Genomic DNA, 6753 nt, shown 5'->3' on the forward strand with positions numbered 1-6753 from the left:
TTACTTAGCTTTCTGTCTCTGAGCTTGTGCCTTCAACACTTTCACAACATCCTCAATAAGGAAAGCACACTTGATCCTGTCACAAACACACTCAGCACACAAGGAGTCACCCTAGGCCCTGACGACATGTGTTTTTAGTTCTAGGCCACCTCATAAGTTCATAAGAACTGTAGACCTCACAACACAAACTCCTCCAAGTCAACCTGGGTGCGTGCCACACGTAGATTTTGGTGCTTTCCCAACCTACCTGGTATAAAGGCAAATGGCTCTATTACCAGGGGTTTAGGACAGGCTAGTTTTGTTAGAGGTTGTATTGTAGGACAGCCTACGATGATGTGTCAAATGCGCCACCATTCTGAATGCCTATGGATGCTGCCCCCAGAAGAGAGTTAGCATACTATGATCGACCCAGAAACTGATGCTGGGAGATGAAGCGTGCCTCAACAAAAACCTGACTCTTGTGGCTTTGACTTAGGGCTCAACTCATGAAGCAAGAAAGCTGACTTTGGAAGCTGTTTCATATTGATACAGTTGACAAAACCATCACCTGCAATTACTCGGAAGGTAGATAATGAACCTAGTAAGCTTGTGACCTGATAAGCTTGTAGCTTGTAGCTCCAGAAGGGTCTAAAAAAAATATGTTAGTAGCTTGTGTTGGTTGGTGTTGACTGCATATTACACGATACTTCAAGAAAATGATATACTCAGGAAATAATGAACTAATTTATTGTAAGCAGGAATGGAAGGGAAGAGAGAGTTTTGGCAGTCTTAGTTCCATCCTGAGGCCTCCTCCTTTGGCCTGTAGAGGGACCGTCTTCTCCCCTTTGTCTTCATGAGGTCTTTGCATGTGTCTATGTCCTAATTGCCTCTTCTTCTTCTTCTTTTTAATGTTTATTTACTTATTTTGAGAGAGAAAGAGAATCCCAAGCCGACTCTACACTCAGTAGGAGAATAGTGCAGGGCTCAACCCCATGAACTGTAGATCATGACCTGAGCCAAAATCAAGAGTCAGCCCCTTATCCAACTGAGCTACCCAGGCCCCCTCTAATTGTCTCTTCTTATAAAGACACTAGCCATACTGGGGTAGAGTCCACCCCAATGACCTCATTTATCCTTAACTATCTCTTTAAAGACCCTATCTCTGGGATGCCTGGCTCAGTCAGAGGAGCATGTGACCCTTGATCTCAGGGTTGTAAGTTCGAGGCTCATGCTGGTGTAGAGATTTCTTAAATAAATAGAACTTTAAAAAAAGACCTTACTTCCAAATATTCTGAGGTTCTGAGGGTTAGGACTTGAACATATGAATTTGGGGTGGTGGGTGGCACAATTCAGCCCACAAGACTCTCCCACCAAGCTTGATGGGTTTAAGTTACCTGGAATTAAATAGATGGAGATGAGAAGAAAGAACTGTGGTTATGCTACTGCAAATAAAGCTGATTGGAATCAAATTGTTTAGAATGATAATGAAATGTCTGGGGCGCCTGGGTGGCTCAGTGGGTTGAGCGTCAGACTCTTGATTTTGGCTTAGGTCATGATCTCATGCTTCATGGGATTGAGCCCCATGCCTGACTCTGCTTTGATAGTGTGGAGCCTGCTTGAGATTCTCTCTCCCCCTCTCTCTCTGCCCCTGACCTCTGCTCAAATGCTCTCTCTCTCAAAAAAAAAAAAAGAATGATAATGAAATGTCACTCCATATCTATGGTAGTACTCCTTGCCTTAAATCTAATTTGATCATAGTAGAGCCTTATCAGGTGTTTTTTTTTAAGTGATTAGTGTTTTAGATACAGTGCTTCCATTTTGTTTTCAGTTGATGTATAAACAACAGATAGTTGTGTTTTGCTTTATTGTCCAAGATGAACTCTCTGCCTTTTAATGTTTTCCCAGTTCTATTGAGAAATGATTGACATATAACATTGTATTAGTTTAAGGTGTGCAACATTACGATTTGATCTATGTATATATTGTGAAATGATCAGCACAATAAGTTTAGTTAACATCCATCACCTCACATAGTTATACATTATTTTATTGTAGTGAGAACTTTTAAGATATACTCTCTTAGCAACTTGCAAATATACAATACAGTAGTGTTAACCAGTCACCATGTTGTACATTACATCCAGAGAACTTACTCATTCATCTTGCGAGTGGATAAGTTGGTACATTTTGACTACCTTCACTACCCCCACCTTTCACCCTTTGCCTTTTAAATTAATTGGATTTAATAATTTTTATTTAGTGTAATTTTTATATGGTTGAGTTTAAGTATTCCATCTTATTGTTTATTATTTGTCCTATTTGTTCTTTGTGTCACTTCTCTTGGGTTCTTTTGGGTCAACTGAAGATTTTTTAGTATTGTAAGCATTGCAAGCATTTTTTTAGTATTGTATTTCATCTCCTTTATGGCATTTTACCTACAGCTCTTTGCATTGTATTTTAGTGATTGCTCTAAAAATTATAATATGCAAAATTATTGTTTATGCTTAGTTTTAGAATTTACACTTGGTTTCTTTTGTGGAATTTCCACATCTCTCCTGAAATTCCCATTTCTTTACTTTTTATGTTTATCTTTTTTATACATTCTTCAATGTACTTTCCTTTAAAGTTTATTTATTTAGTGGGGGGAGGGGCAAAGAGAGAGGGAGATACAATCCCAAGCAGGCTTCCCACTGTCAGCTCAGAGCTCAATGTGGAGCTCGAACCCACAGACCATGAGACCATGACCTGAACTGAAATCATAGTTGGATGCCTAACCGACTGAGCCACCTAGGTGCCCCTGGAATACTTATTTTTAAATCCTTGTCTGCTACTGTCAATACCTTTATCATCGTTGGTCTGCTCCCAGTGACCATTTCCCTCTATATTATGAGTCACATTTTCCTGCTTTTCAGCATGGCCAGCAAATTCTTAATGGCTTCTGAATATTTTGGATCATACAATTTAAAGACTCTAAATTTCATGATCTTCCACTTACAAATGTCAAGTGTTATTCTTGGAGGAACTTAAACCACAGGCAGATCATTTTGATCCTGAAGGCTTGGTTTTAGACTTTTTTAGAGTGGGTCTATTTCAATTTTGCCCTTAGTCCTAGGATGTAGTCCTTAATTCCAGGAAGTGGTCCTTACTTTTAAGGTGCGGCCCTTCCGGGGTTTCAACGGAAAGCGAGAATGTTTACCAGGCTTCTCTAACTTGACAGAATTTGAGCTCCAAACTTTTGTTTCTCTAGCATTGGACAGCGGTTGAAATTTCCATTCAACTTTCGCCTTCCTCTGGATTCCTTGGAGTCTTGCCCTATACATGTGCAGTAGGAGTCAGCCAAGGATTTCAGAGGAGTTTGTACACAGATCTTGGGGTTCTCCCTCTGGCACATCTTTGTTTCTGGGATTCTCCCCTCAATTTTAGATGCTCTGAGGCCCTGACCTCTGATTCCTCAGCTGGGTATGCTGGCCTCTTTTTGCTTGAGATCTATCCCCACCCCCACTCCACCCACACCTACCCCCCCACCCCCACCCGGCTGAGTCCTACACTGCAGAGACTGAGTGACCTGGGAGAAAAGTTGGATAAATGGGGATCTCACTCCACGTTCCTCCCTTTTTTTCTTTTCTTTTTTAATTTTTTTTTTTAACGTTTATTTTTGGGACAGAGAGAGACAGAGCATGAACGGGGGAGGGGCAGAGAGAGAGGGAGACACAGAATCGGAAACAGGCTCCAGGCTCTGAGCCATCAGCCCAGAGCCCGACGCGGGGCTCGAACCCACGGACCGCGAGATCGTGACCTGGCTGAAGTCGGACGCTTAACCGACTGCGCCACCCAGGCGTCCCACCTCCCTTTTTTTCAAGGATCATATGCCCTTCAGTTTCTGCCCACTTTTGGTTGCTCTTGAATTCTTTCAAACAGTTGGTTTGTAAACCATTATATTTTGTCCAGAATTCATAATTGTTATCAGTGGACAATTAGTCTAATAGAAGCCACCACTACTAACTAGAAGTGGAAAGCTCCTGAAGACTTGTAAGTCTGCTCATTGCTTTTTTAATGCTCATTTCTTTATTAGTGAGGTGTAGTGCTTTTTGTTTCCTTATTGGCCATGTATATTTCTTTTATGAATTGGCCATACTATGTGTTTTGTCCAGATATCTATTGGGATGTTCATTTATTTTTGTTAGGACTTAAATATTAGTAACATCAACTCCTTTTCTCTCATACATGTCATAAATGCTTTTTCCTGGCTTTTTTTTTAATTAAAAAAATTTTAATGTTTATTTATTTTTGAGAGAGAGAGAGAGACAGAGTGCGAGTGGGGGAAGGGCAGAGAGAGGGAATCCAAGCAGGCTCCTGGCTCTGAGCTGTCAGCACAGAGACCATGTCAGGGCTCGAACTCAGGAACCAAACCGTGAGATCATGACCTGAGCGGAAGTTGGACGCTTGACCGACTGAGCCACTCAGGCATCCCTTTACTGGCTTTTTATTTGCCTTTTAACTTGGTTTATTGCATTTTTCCATAGATAATATTTGCATTAAAAATTATTTATTTCTTTATTTTGAAAGAGAGAGCATGAGCAGGAGATTGGGAAAGAGGGAGAGAGAGAGAATTCCAAGCAGGCTCCACCCTGTCAGTGCAGAGCCTGAGGCAGAGCTCTAACACATGAATCAAATCAAACCTTGAGATCACGACCTGAGCCAAAACCAAGAGCTGGAAGCTTAACCAATTGAGCCACCAAAGCGCCCCGATAAAATTTACATTTTTATGTAAACAAATATGTCAATATTTTCCTATGTGTCTTTATTTTTCCTGAAATGTCTGGGAAAGGTCTATAAGATTATGAAAATATACTCACATTGGGGCACCTGGCTGGCTCAGTTGATAGATATGACTTCATCTCTGTGGTGAGTTCAAGCCACCTGTTGGGTGTAGAGATTACTTAAAAAAAAAAAAATCTTAAGAAATATATATTCTTGCATATTTTCTTGGCTGTTTAGCTTTGCTGTTTTGTTATGGCTGATTTCATTTTAAGATTTTATTTTTAAGTAATCTCTACACCCAACATGGGGCTTGAACCCACAATCCTGAGATCAAGAGTTATACGCCCCACCAACTGAGCCAGCCAGGTACCCCATGGCTGACTTTTTAAAACCATTAAATCTTTGCTCTAAGATTTGCTCTGAGATTTTTGTGAAAGCGACATCTTTTTTTTTTTTAGGTTTATTTATTTATTTTGTGTGAGAGAGAGCAAGCAGGAGAGGGGCAAAGAGAGAGAGAGAGAGACAGAGAGAGAGAATCCCAAGCAGGCTCTGAGCTGTCAGCACTGAATCCGATGTGAAGCTCAATTTTACAAACCATAAGATCATGACGGGGGCCAAAATCAATAGTAGGATGCTTAACTGACTGAGCCACCTAGGCGCCATGGGACATCTCTTCTTAAAATGGGTCAAAATCACCTATTTAAATGTTTAACTATGTCGTTTATTGAAAAATCTATCCTTTTTCCAGAGTTTAAAAGTGTAGCCCCCTTACATATAAATGACTAGATGTGTGGTTCTGTTTCTGGTCTCTGTTCTGGTTTCTGTTCCACTCTTCTGTTTATTTATCCTTCTGCTAGTCCCACAGTATTTTATTACAGTAATTTTCTGGTACATATTTTATTTATATCTGGCAAGACACTGCCTCTCCTTGTTCTTTTTTTTTTTCTTCTTCTTCTTTTTCCAAGAATTTCTGTTTGCATGTGTTCCTTCCTGAAGATGACATTTTACAGCCAATCCCTTGGGTTATAAAAACTATGTGTGAATTTGTTTTTATTGCGGTGGTTCAGGCAGCAAAGCCTCTCTAGCAGGATTGTCACTGCTCTAAGGCACCTGCTAGCCTTGTTTACCCACAGAGGCAGCCTGTGAGGGCCTGGGGTCGCTAAGGTTGGACAGAGGCGTGGCTCTGGCTAAAGTGGGGCCTCCACAGCACCCTGAGGTGGTGATGAGGCCCAAGCCAAGGTGCACGGCTTCCCCAGAGGGCTGCCTCTGATTGCGGGCGGGGAGTCTGGAGATGGGCAGGAGTGGGACCCCTGGGTCCGCGCAGGTAGTCCTTGCTCGCGGGGTGCCCCTCGGAATGCCCAGGCCGGCTTCGCGTGCTGGCGGTGCATCTGGATGGGTGCCTTCTGCTCCTCTGGGGGTGGAAGGGGCCAGCAGGTGGGGCTCTGAGCGGCCTCAGGGCTGTGGGTGTAGAGCGAGTCCCCCGTGATGCCACGTGCCACGGTTGCAATTAAAATCAGGACCTAGAGACAGATCCCAACTGTTATCATTATTACTTAATATTGTTTAGGACACTCAAGCAGAGAAAATGAGGAAATGAAATAACTGATATGACATCTGGTAATAAGTGAAATCACCTATTTCTCAGATAACTGGACAACTGAAGAGACCCTAGTTAAAAAAAAAAAAAATCTGGAATAGGTGAATCTGGGAAGTTTGTTCAATCAACCTAGACATACCAAAATCTGTGGCTTTTGTCTCCTCTAGCAACAAGAATCTTTATAAATTAATTTCACAAGAAAATTACATAAGTTATATTTTAGACAAATTATAAGATCTCAGCGAAACACAGAAAATAAGATCTGACCGAATGGAAAAGCATAATAATGATGGGAAACTAAAAAATAAATGTCAATTTAAAAAAAATCAGTATTTTCCATTGAAAGCAATTCCAACCATCTCAAATGATAATTATTGTCTTTGGAAGGAGAACTATTTAATAAAATAACCCTAAGA

At 41.2% G+C, this 6753-nt stretch overlaps 1 pseudogene; it reads right to left on the reverse strand.

The window, feature by feature from the left end:
* On the reverse strand, window positions 1-354 carry LOC112854584 (large ribosomal subunit protein eL34 pseudogene; annotated as a pseudogene).
* Between the last annotated feature and the right edge of the window lie 6399 nt (window positions 355-6753).

This window comes from Puma concolor, chromosome D2 (genome assembly GCF_028749965.1).
Source record: "Puma concolor isolate L17-30 chromosome D2, mPumCon1.1.hap2, whole genome shotgun sequence".
Taxonomy (NCBI): Eukaryota; Metazoa; Chordata; class Mammalia; order Carnivora; family Felidae; genus Puma; species Puma concolor.